The 12,681-nt window shown below is 41.7% G+C and overlaps 1 protein-coding gene across 6 annotated transcripts in view; it reads right to left on the reverse strand.

Annotated features, from left to right (window-relative positions):
• The window catches only part of SOCS6 (suppressor of cytokine signaling 6), a 45,636-nt gene that overhangs the window by 12,729 nt on the left and 20,226 nt on the right, over positions 1-12,681 (reverse strand). The window contains exons 2-4 of one of the 6 annotated variants that reach the window (XM_075062913.1): positions 11,339-11,473; positions 10,663-10,823; positions 6,123-6,255 (exon numbers count right to left, since the gene is read on the reverse strand). The exons of 4 other annotated variants lie outside the window; for them this stretch is intronic. The gene's annotated coding sequence lies outside the window, so the exon portion shown is untranslated. The remainder of the gene's footprint in view (positions 1-6,122; positions 6,256-10,662; positions 10,824-11,338; positions 11,474-12,681) is intronic. One more of the 6 variants, XM_075062914.1, reaches the window with a different exon arrangement.

Genomic DNA, 12,681 nt, shown 5'->3' on the forward strand with positions numbered 1-12,681 from the left:
CTGTGGGATAGCTGCCCACAATGGACCACTCCCAAAAGCGCTGCAACTGCTGCAAATGTGGCCACACTGCAGCGCTGGTAGCTGTCAGTGTGGCCACACTGCAGCGCTGTTCCTACACAGCTGTACGAACACAGCTGTAACTCCCAGCGCTGCACATTTCCAAGTGTAGCCATACCCACAGAAGGCAATTAAGTTAGTCAGGCATGACTTGCCCTGGGTGAATCCATGCTGATTTGTGCTCATCCAGCTTTTCTAAATAGTCCTGAACCACTTCTTTCTCCACAGAGGGCTGGTCACTTCCTCCCCATACTGTGCTGCCCAGTGCAGTAGTCTAGGAGCTAACCTTGTCCGTGAAGACAGAGGCGAAAAAAGCATGAGTATATTAGCTTTTTCCACGTCCTCTTACTAGGTTGATGCCCCCATTCAATAAGAGGCTCATACTTTCCTTGACTTTCTTCTTGTTGCTAACATACCTGTAGAAACCCTTCTTGTTACTCTTAACATCCCTTGCTAGCTGCAACTCCAAGTGTGATTTGGCCTTCCTGATTTCACTCCTGCATGTCTGAGCAATACTTTTATACTGCTCTCTGGTCATTTGTCCAATTTTCCACTCCTTGTAAGCTTCTTTTTTGGTGCGTGTTTAATATGAAAAGTGTGAATTGGGAGTGCTCTGTTTTGTGTATTTAAAATATTTCAGAGCAGTTTCAATTAAATCATTATGTATCAAAATGATTTAAATAGGACATCTGGCACGTCTGTCATAATGGTTTATGTGTGGGACTGTGTCCACAGAAAGTTTGTGTATTTGTATTATAGAGCTTTTATGCATTTTACCTATTTCACCTAGGTTAACTATAGCCATTTCCTGAGATAAACACTACTTACAGTGCTGCCAGAAGACATTACTATGTAACAGGCCAGCTTTGGAAATTAGACACACACTTTTTCTCCCAAAAAAAGTTAATACAAAAAGGAGACACACCCATATGTGGGCAAACTTGAACAATTACAATTCAAATGATAATTCTGAAGCACTGAATACAAACAAAAATAGAACCAGAAATTGACACAGCCATTCTTTAACATGTATTTATAGAATTTACGTTTTCCTATAATTAGGGCTGCAAGTCTGTCACAGAGGTGAAAGAACTCACGGATACTGCGTCTTCTCTGTTTGCCCGTGTGGGAAGGCACTAGGTGGGTTGCCCCACCAGCCCAGTGGTGAGGGTGGCACTGAGAGGAGGGACAGGGACGTGTGGAGAGCCAGTCTGCTTTGCACCCACTCCACAGTGGCAGCTCCTCTGTCTCACAGGACTGGGCCCAGCTCCCCACTCCATGTTGCAACCTGGCACACAGAGTTGCTCAGCTGCCCTTCCATCATGACAAGGGTGCAGCCTGGCCAAATCTGAATGAGTGGCATTGTAAGCTGGTAAGTGTGGAGTGGCTTTGCTCTCAATGCTCAGGCACCGCCTCACAGGACCCACTGCTGCCGGGAGGGAGCCTGGCGTAGGCTCTCTCTTAACCCTTGGACCCAGCCCCACAGGATGGGAGTCACTGCTGCAGGGTGAGTGCAGGGCAGGCTCACTCTCCAGCTACCTCCCCCTGACAGGGGCCTCCCACCTTATTAGGCTCAAATCAGGGTTTCAGTGACTGTGCAGAGGGTGCTGTTGCAGGTCATCGGTGCCTCCCAGGCAGGGGAGGAAGAGGAAGCAGTGATTGCAGAGGAGGAGGAGGATGCTGGTCTGCTGTGATTTTGAAGAGGTAGGGTTCAATTTCATTTATCAATTGCCCTTCCTATAATTAGGAGTTTTAATTAATTAATTTGTCCATTTATTTCCATCAAATGGAACATGAAAATATTTAACTTGATTTTTAAACTTACAACTACACTATTGCTGCACTTAAGAGTATTCTCTAGGTATTAATTTAGAAATACAAAATCCCAGCTATAACAAGTTATTAGATTTATTATAGTTTAGCATAAAGTATAAAAAGGCTTATCTACAAAGTTTACAACATAGCAAAAGCACATCCTGTTTCAGAGCATTCAGCACAACTGTGCACAGAGATAAACTGAACAGAACAATATAGACAGTACCCACAATCACCACTCAATGCATGGCTCTGGAGATTCAAAAAAGGAATTTGTATGCTTTTCTGGGGGGGCAGGGGGGCGGGACATGTTTCTGAAACATTTGATTAAGGCCTAATACTGAAAACTGGGAAGTACATAGTTAGCCTTGGATCTAAAAGCATCTTAATACAAATGCACAGATACCTAAAAGTTGTGTACTTAATTATCATAGGTAACATGTCACTGATTTTTAATGCTGAATGTGCTATTGATTTGAAAAGGAAATTATGCTTATAGAAGAAACTGACATGACATAGCCCCAATTTACTAAGAAATATGTACATTTAAACTTTGCACTACACATTGAAGCCACAGCCACTTAATTTCTTTTTATTCTGTATGGATTCACACCAAATTTCCAATACATTGTTTAAAATTTTTTAATCCTAAACAATACATTAAAAGCCTTCACTTAACTGAGTCTCATTTCTTTACTGATGAGGCACAATCACAATCAGGTTTCAATGCCCTGAAAGATCCACAGTAGTTTAAATATTTGCATAATTCAGATTTCTTTTCAAACTGAGTACTCAAAATTTACCTTAAAATGAATACCTCTGTGATCTAAGAAGCCGTGTGAAAGTATTATGGAATACTTGAAGAAGGTTGGGGCAAATAGGAAGTACAGTTATTTTTATACATATCAAATGTTAAGAAATGGTTCTTCAAAAGCAAATATCGCTTATTTTACTTAACGTCTCATAACTTCCATTGGTAAGCTGCACCTTCAGCAATATGTTAAGAGACGATGCTGTCTAACGACATTTTCCCACCATTCACCCTCAACACTTCAAACAGTACTGAAATAGGGTCTCCTCGGTCCTGCTTCTGTCTCAGTTGACAAACCACACAGAGACCCTGGTGCTGGTTCAACACCCTGTGCAGTTTATTTATAACTGAGTCCCACCACACCTAGCATCTTTACAAGCTGGGGGAGAGCAATCACTCTCTCCCCCTCACTGCCACTGATTGGGAACAGTGAACCGCAGCCACTGGGAGCTGCGGGACAGCCATGCCTGAGGACGGTCAATGTAAACAAACTGTCTCACGGCCCAACAGCGGATTACGCTGTCGGGCTGCGTGTGACCTGCATGCCACAGGTTGCCCACCACTGGGCTAATGGCTTATTTAGCATTTCTGCCCTGTCCCACCCACAAATTAGGCACAGGTCTGCCTCATCAACTCCAATCTGCTATGCCTGATTGGAGCTGCTGTGACTCAGGGTTTCATACTTAGCACTCTGTAACAAGTACTTAAAATGTTTAATGTAGAGAGTAATGTCCATGTCCACACTAGACACTACAAAATAAAAAATTCCAGGTGGGGAAGATTACAAACTGCACAGCAAGCTTCAGTTTTTTCACTGTGTCACAAGCACATTGGAGATGCTGCTATGTTTTCTTTTTACTAAACTTGGACTACACTCCTGGGTCAAAGGTGAAAAAATCTGCTTTCAATTAAGCCATTTTAATCTGAACACTTCAGGTTGATGCTCTGACGCCTTCTGAAAACAAAGAAACACAAAAGACCTGTTTGGGACTGGTCTCAGCACAGTTTTAAATTGTGCCAGAGCCCATCCTCTCGCCTTGCTTTTCTTTGGAACTCTGCTGCTCAGCATGGGCCTTGTAGTTCAGCATAAGAAGTGCACAAACACACTTTCATATGCGAGATGGAGAAAGGTAAAAGCAGTTCTAAGGCCGTTATGGACTTGGTGACATAGATAATTCACATCTTACACTTTCACAGTTTAACAGTAATTCAGGCTCTTTCTTGTCTAACAATAAATAAATAAAGACCTACCTATGCCCTGAACTTTCATTATTATGCACCAACCATTCAAACCTTCAAAACTTTTATAAAATGACTAACAAAGGGAAAAAAAGTTTTCTGTCTCACATGGGTCTAACAAAGTCCCTTTTCTCAATGGCAAACAAACCACATTCGGGTACAGCATACTCTTCTCTAGCTTTAAACACAAAATAGCTAGTCCCATCTCTTCTACAATTCTTTTTACCAGAGATGTATAAAGCATAAGTGCAAAAACTGCCCATCAGTAATAATGCTTTATCTGCACATACAGCAAATCTGGTAACCATTATTAATCCTTAGAATAGCAGAAGTAAGGTTCATCTTTGCTAATAGAAAAGTAGGAGGAAAACCACATTAATAAAAAACACCCTTGAAAGTTTCTGTGTCACTAACAGTGCAATCAGTTGTACACAAAACGACAACAGAATGCGAAACCATTTTAAGCTGATGCCAGAGTGCAGAGTTGGGACCTGACGACTGGCCCTACCCTCAGGCAGCATCACCTTGCTTGCTAGTCTTTTGCCTCCAATAAGGAGGCCAATCTGTAGCCAGACCCAATACTTCTACCAGGTAACTGGATTGGCCAGCAGGCAGCTGAATATGCAAACCTGCAATGGGCTGAAACAGGCCCTTTCCCTACTTCACCCACCACTGCTTGCAGGGACTCCCATATCTTTCCACATCTGTTTGGTTACAGTTCAAAGTAATATCTAGGTATCTTTTTTCTTTGTATTTGAAGTTTTGAATTTTTTCACACAACTGCATTAGCTGAGTTGTTCAGGTATTCCTCTTTTTCTTTTGTATGGCTTGGGTAGGTAGCAATGACTACAAATTTATATCTAAGTTTGATAGCACATTGTCCTTCAGCCCCCTGGCAAAAGAATGAAGAGGACACTCAGATATGATGTTGTTTGTTTGCACCTGGTATGGCAGTTCTAAGATTCTGTTGCTCCCCTCTCCTTTTTTTTACTGCTGTTAGGACAATGTTTCCTTTAGGTATTATCTTATTAAAGCTATTTTAATAAAAGTTACAGACACTTGGCTAGAATTACTTAACATGGTGTGTCTTCATAGCTAAGGGCAGAAAGCAATATACTTTTAAAATATATTTTATTACAATGAAATAAAGGGTCTTCAGCAGTTTCTAAAACTAGCAAAAAGTCTACTACAAATTTATGTAATGAAAATGAAAGGGAGAATAGGGAAGATATTTGTAAAACCATAAAAGGACCTATGCTTCTCTAAATTAGGACAGTCTCTGCAAAAAGAAAACACATAGAAGTATCAACAAATGCTTTTAGTCCTGGAGAGCTGGAACACTTGTTGAAAAGGGCATAACCCAATCAGTCATCCACATGAAAGTACTGCCAAAGAATTTTAGACAACAGAGTTTGTCTTTGAAATCCTGAAGCATTTCAAAAAGTAATTTTAGAAACACAGTACAACTGTTTAAGGTGTACAGTGAAAGGCTAGCAGCAATAAAATAAAGCACTTTCTCAAAGCAATTTCCTGGCCAGCATTAGTCTAATCATTCTTCTCCTAATATGACTCCAATAACATCACCTCCAGCAGCAATTTTCAAGCCTTTCCCTAAAAAGGGAAAGAAAACTGGCTGTAGAGTAACAGCAGTTGAATGCTCGTACACCATTAAAATGCTATTCCAATTTTCATGTTGGTACTGCAGTTAGTTTTTATTTTATACTGTACTGATTTTGATTAATATTTCTGTAACAAATCAACACAGTAACATTATTCATGGTTCCTGAGTTGAAATATGCACCAATTACAGAGAACACAAGTGCACATGATGCATAGCCAACTCAACAAGACTGCACCAAACTCGTAGCATGAATGATATCTAAAAGAACAACCTCCACTCCAATGGCCACATAAAAAATTGAATATGGTCAAATTCCTATACTCATTTCCGATTATTGCTAGCTATGGAATAAAAAGCCAGTGCCATAATCAAAAACAACCCACAGAACATACTCTACTCAGACTTGTCTACACTAGCAACCTATGTCAATATACCTATGTAGCTCAGGGGAGTGGAAAATCCACACCCCTGATCGACGAAGTTATACCAACCTAACTCCCGGTGTAGACAGTGCTACGTTGATGGGAAGGCTTATCCCATCAACATAGCTACCGCCCCTCAGGGAGGTGGAGTACCTACCTTGACGGGAGAAGCCCTCCTGTCGGCATAAGTAGTGCCTTCACTGAAGCTACAGCTGCATACCTGCATCAGTGCAGCTGTACCGCTATAGCATTTTAAGTGTTGACAAGCCCTCAGTTAATTTGGTCTGAATCTGAAGAGAGAGTAGAGGGTTAGGAAGAAACAAGAGAAAGTAATGGTACCATATCATTTTACACTAAAGATTATGTGAACATCAGATTTAGAAATATACCATAATTTTACTTTGTGACAGCCAACTAGCTTTATTGTTGGTGTAAACTGGTAATGAGGAAAAACTGAAGGTGATTTATTGAAAAATTCTAAGAGCAACCACATATCACTTTTTACCCCCATTTTGTGTAGCCAAAATGAGGTTTCTAAAATTTGTATGTACTATTTGTTATGTGGAGATATGCATTTTTACTGCTCAATTTGTGTAAGTTGTATTTTTCCATTTCTTAATACTTGAAAAAGTAATAATCCAGATTCACAAACTGATGTAGTTTGTAATGGACAGACTGATATATGCATTATTCCCAACCAAATATAGCTCTAAAGGGGTAGTGCAGCAGAACCTCCACTTAGACAACAAGTTGTAAGAGGAGATGGTGATCTCAAAATCAAAACTGAAGCAAGCAGAGCTGTAACTAGGCATTTTAACACCCTGGGCGAGCAAGCATATTTACACCCCTTACAGGGTTTATTTTTTTAGGTGATATGAGTTAGGATATTATAGAGTAATGATAATGCATTTATTTTTGTGTATCAGTACAGTATGTAGACAATAAAAGCTACTATATGATTTTTTCAGGCGCCACATTCATTTTCACACAGTCCCACATCCCTACAGTATCCTCCCCATACCTAAATGTGGAGACAGAAGAAAGTATATGGCAGTAACTGTGAAATCAGATTATGCTGTGCTTCAGTGTGAGACAATGTTAATGGCATGGTTATAGTGGCTAGATGGACATATCGCTGAGGTGATGGCCCCGACCTCCTAGAGAAGGTTTTCAGGAACAGACTGGCTAGGTCACAGCCCAGAGTACTACAAGCACAGGTCACAGTGGACATGCTTATTCACCAGTGCATATCTTACCAGCAACCCCAAACCAGATCTGCACTCAGTGCAGATTTCCCTATTGGTGTCTTCACCTGTACAATAAATGCCTTGTATTTTTATCGGTTTAGGCACAGCTGTAAATTCTCCCTAGCCCAAAATTAGAGGCCTTTTAAAAGAAAAGCCAAGATGCATTCACCACCGTGAGCCAGTCTGCCCTGAAGGTGTCAATTCCCTGATGTGCCAATACACCTTGCTGACCAGCTAATGGTGCATTATAACAATGATTCAGAGGGAGGCTGCGGCAGCAAGTAGTAAGGGTAGGTCACAGTAACACGAAAACACGGCATGAGGCGGGAGCACAGCGTGTTTTACCCCTACTGAGTGTTGACTAAAAAAGCATGTTTTACTTTTGCAACGTTTACCTTCTTTGGCTATGTCTACACCTGCACTTTTGTTGGTAAAACTTCTGTCAGTCAGAGGTGTGGAAAAAAAATCTTGCTACCCAGGGTTTTCAGAACCCCCAACAGGGGCAACTTAATTATTTTACTTTAGGCGGTGTTAACAGGAACTCAGCAATTCTGTCTCATAAGATCCAGCAACTAAGGGCTTGGCTACATTGGCACTTTACAGCGCTGCAACTTTTGCGCTCAGGGGGGTGAAAAAACACCCCCCTGAGCGCTGCAAGATGCAGCGCTGTAAAGTGTCAGTGTAATCAGGGCGGCAGCGCTGGGAGCGCGGCTCCCAGCGCTGCACTCTACACCCATAAGGGATGTGGTTTACAAGCAGCGCTGGGAGAGCTCTCTCCCAGCGCTGTGGCTCTGACTACACTCACACTTCAAAGCGCTGCCGGGGCAGCGCTTTGAAATTTCTAATGTAGCCATACCCTAAGCATGCTCTGTTTAAAACTGCAGTTTATTAGATTTTTAAGCACAAACAAACAAACAGGTTTAAAACATCCCAGATAATTACCAAATATTTGGAATGGTATTGAGTAATTAACAGCAGGTTCACAGTGGCCAGCTGCTCACTTACCGGGGAGAAATGGTGTCAGGAAAAACATCTTTTAAAATGGCTTCAGAGGACTGCTTTAAAGTACATTTTTTTAGATAATTTTTTATAACTAACTTTTATAAAACACATGGGTCATAATAAACCTTACTGCATTATTATTTTTTTAATTTTTAATAAACTTTTACTATTAAAAGCGTCTGGACTCAAGGAGTTTTAACCACCAACAGTTTTTAGTTTCAGCTGTTTGCTTGTTTGTCCCCTCCTCCCATTCTGATTAGCAGAAACTGCCAGCTAAATATAGCCTTGCTTCTAAAAGCCTGTCTCTAAATTAAACCTTAATTATGTGGTGTTTTATTTTATTAATTTACGGTGGCCAAATGCACATAAATATGGTTACAATTAACTTATTTACATTTTGAGGTACACACATCCCTTAAATCCAGGGCAACACCCTGACTGACTTAAGTTCCACCAACAAAAACACCAGTGTGGCCAGTACTATGTTAGCAGCCAACACTCTCCCACCCTCTTGTTGGGGGTGGCTTAATTATGCTGACAAGAGACCTCCCACCGGAACAGAGCAGCTACACGGGAGACCTTACAGTGGCACAGCTGCAGCGGTACAGCTGTGCCACTGTAAGGTCTGTAGTGTGGACACAGTCTTTGTTTCTACTGTTGCTTCCTCCAGCTGTAAATCACAAGCAGCCCAGGACTTGTCTGAACACCTCCTCCTAAACATGGAAGTACCTCTACTCCCCCACCCCCTATTTTAGCAAATAGGGCAGATGGCTCATCCTAATGGGGTAACTGTTACCCTATTGTTACCCTCCTGCCCCTCCCTGTTCCAAGGTTTTGCCCCCGCCACCATCTGGCAGCTCCTCCCTGGCCAACTTTGCTCCTCGCCCCCTCTCTTGCCTCTGCCTCCAGCTGTCGACATACACACACACACCCCCCCACACACATCCCCATTACAGTCAATTTCCACTCCCTGTTCAGACCTGTCCAGCACCTCCCTCCCCGATTTGCCTCCTTTAACCTTTTTAATCCCCAGCAACGGCAGCAGCTTCAGCAGATGTTACTGAGAAATGAGCAGTAGGAGCCAAGCCAGCACTCAGTGCCCTGCCTGCCTGCTGCCCTGCCAGGGTCCTAGTGCCGGGAATCCTGCTCCAGCCAGGGGTCACTGGGTCCGCAATTCTGTGGGGATGGGGGAGCCTAAGAACCCTAGGCTCCAACTGGATGCTTCTGGGCCCAATCCTGGGGGCAGGTGGGGGAGGCTGACATTAGTGAGCCTGATCCTGTGTACTGCCCCATTTTTGCGCCCTGTGCAGCAGCTGCCCCCCTCTAGTTACAGTCCTGGAAGCAACAGTGTGAGAATGGTCCATAATGCTATGCTAGTGTGAAGAGAACACAAAGCTGCCATTGCTCCTCACCACTTTAAGATTGAACTTGATGCCAGAAAGGTGAGAAAGATACGGTATGTTTTTACATTGCTTCTCTCTCTCAGTTAAAAGCTGAATTGTGTTTAAAAAATAGTTATGCACTGCCGGGCCAGGGTGTACAACCTGAAAATGAAAACTTGCTTTCCGTTTCATTTTTGTTGTAACTGCCACCAAACAGCACTTATGTGCCTTATGCTGTACTTTGAGGGAGCACAGACATCATTAGTCATGTCTATACTTCGAAGTAAAGGGGTCTTACTGGCTAAGATGAAAGAAAGGAGGAATTTAACGATGGTATAGCTTAGGTGAGCTGTCAAGTACAATTTATGAGAAAATCAAGTCAGAAAACCAGGTTTCATTTTCAACTGCCGCTTGGACATCCTACTCAGGAAAGCTAACACAAGACTTTTAAGTGCAAGTTAACAACCTGACTATCATGCAGTAAGTGCTTCAGTTTCACTTTCCCAGACTTGGTTTTTATCATCTGACAATGATTTCCCTAACCTATTGTATATAGAGATGAGCTGGGCCCTGATACTACAAATGGTTCCACTGGGTGTAGAGGTTCATCCCCATGCCACCAGTTGCAAGATCAGAACCTTAATTAGTTTATCCCCACACATATTTAATGAAACCAGATTCCATACATTGCAGTGGCTTGTTTTTTTATTTATTTGAGTGATGCATTCAGCAGAAGCAGCTCTAGGTATTCTGCCGCCCCAAGTACTGCAGGCAGGCTGCCTTCGGCAGCTTGCCGGCAGGAGGTTCCCAGTCCTATGGATTCGATGGCAGCCTGCGGGAGGTCCCCAGAAGCTGCGGGACCAACGGACCCTCCGCAGGCATGTCGCCAAAGGCAACCTGCTTGCCACCTTCGCAGCAACTGGCAGAGTGCCCCCCGTGGCTTGCCACCCCAGGCACGCGCTTGGCATGCTGGTGCCTGGAGCCGCCCCTGGCATTCAGTCTTGATAATTATGGTTAATGTTCCAGACAAATCAATGAGACTGTTCACAGAAGTAAAGCTACTCACATTCTAAATGTTTACAAGATCAACTCTTAATGGAATGAACTGTGAACCTAGAACTGCATCCACATAGGTGGACTTCAATGAGCATGCAGGGGCCCAATGAAGTTAACAGAGCTCCACATGTAGTCAAGGATCAGTGGTAACAGGGACTGAATTCACAGGTTCTGCATAAAGAAACAAATTATTTTCAAATGTCAGAAAAAATATGGTCTTTGTAGCAGTATCCCAACAAAATCAATACAGAGGAGAAATTATGTTTTTCTTCATGCACTACTCAAAAGCTTTGATACCTGTTATCTACTAAAATAACCAAAGTAAAGCATACAGAATGAAGTTACAACAAGAAATGATCCATTCCATTTCGGTAGTAGCTACACAGACCATGCAAACACTCATACTTATGTTGCACGTGTGTGTCACTGTCCAAGAGTCTGAAACAAGTTTGAAAACTGACACCTGAGGGCAACTAGAGTCAGAATGCGTTAAAACAGGAAAAGAAAAAAATATATATGTACAATATAGTTTCCCCAGTGTGTAGATTACATTCAGATTCTATAATCAGAGGATTTGTACTTTATTTTAATTACAGCTTATTTTCTCCTATCATACTTTCTTGAATCATGAATTGAACCCCAATCTACTACTGCTGCAGAGATTTTGTACACACATACCTACTTACCTACCAGACTGCCTCAGTTCCTGCTGATTAACTATGGTGGCACCCAGGACTCATCAAATTAACCACAGACTGGCTGTCTTTAGACTCCAGATAGTCTAGTGTCAGGAAATAGCTGATAGATTCCATCTGATGAAGCTGAAATGAAGAAACTACAGTTCTCAGCACTTCTACCATTCCTCCTTCAGTTAAATGCTTCTACTTTTAGAAACAGGGGAAGAAATGGAGAAATACTAAAACAAAAAGTTTGTCTTTCATCATGAGACACTAGTCTCTCTTCCCAACTTAAAATAAGATGCAGCCATACTTCAATATTTAGTTAAACCCTTCAATAAGTAAATGAAAATTATGTGGATTTGCTTATGCCTTTATGAGCATAACAAGCATGTTGCCTTGATAAAAAAAGAAAAGTAGAAGATCTTACATACCCATCTGTATAACACACACACACACACACACACACACACAATTTTAGATGCAGAGGAAGTAGATGCTGAAAGGTAACATTCCTCAGATTTGTAGAGAGAAATAAAAAGGAGATCCAATCTAGGGATTTTTCCACAAAATGACCAAAAGGATGGCAAGAAAACCCGTTGCCTACCATTATCTAAAAATATTTGTCATCTTAAAGAAAGGCAAAGGTTAAGAAAAGTTATAAAGCTGGACAGAGAACCACACAAAGATTCAGATAGTTTTACAACTTTGTATTTTTGTGAAACTAGCTGGTACCTACTGTCTCTAGGTTAATTGAAAACACAAAAAGAGTAGAAACACTAAGGGCTTGTCTACATTTACCAGAAGATCGATGCATGGCAACAGATATATTGGTGGTCAATTTAGCGGGTCTAGTGAAGACCCGCTAAATCGACCACAGATTGCTCTTCCGTCGACTCCTATATGCCACCTGAACGAGAAGAGCAAGGGGAGTCGACGGGAGAGCGTCTCCTGCGACATAACACAGTGTGTACCCCGTGGTAAGTAGATCTAAGTACGCTGACTTCAGCTATGTTATTTACGTAGCTGAAGTTGTGTAACTTCACAACACTTGCTTCTCAAACTGCTACATAATGTCAAAAAAGGAGTTGATTTGTATCTACAATCTTTGAGATCCTGATAGTTTATGGAGTTCCATAACATAACAAGCAACTTATTTATTTTTTTTATATGTGGCTAATTTAGAAAGGGGCGGTATGGGGATAAAATGTGTGGAAGATACTTTATTCTCATTCATTACATAAAACTTCATATAAATTACCCACAACATTAGAAACGTACATCATTTTATATCAACCTGACTTGCAGTTTTTTAGAGAATTTTATTCCTAAAATGATTACTGTTAAATTCC

This window comes from Chelonoidis abingdonii, chromosome 2 (assembly GCF_003597395.2).
Source record: "Chelonoidis abingdonii isolate Lonesome George chromosome 2, CheloAbing_2.0, whole genome shotgun sequence".
In the NCBI taxonomy this organism is placed as follows: domain Eukaryota; kingdom Metazoa; phylum Chordata; order Testudines; family Testudinidae; genus Chelonoidis; species Chelonoidis abingdonii.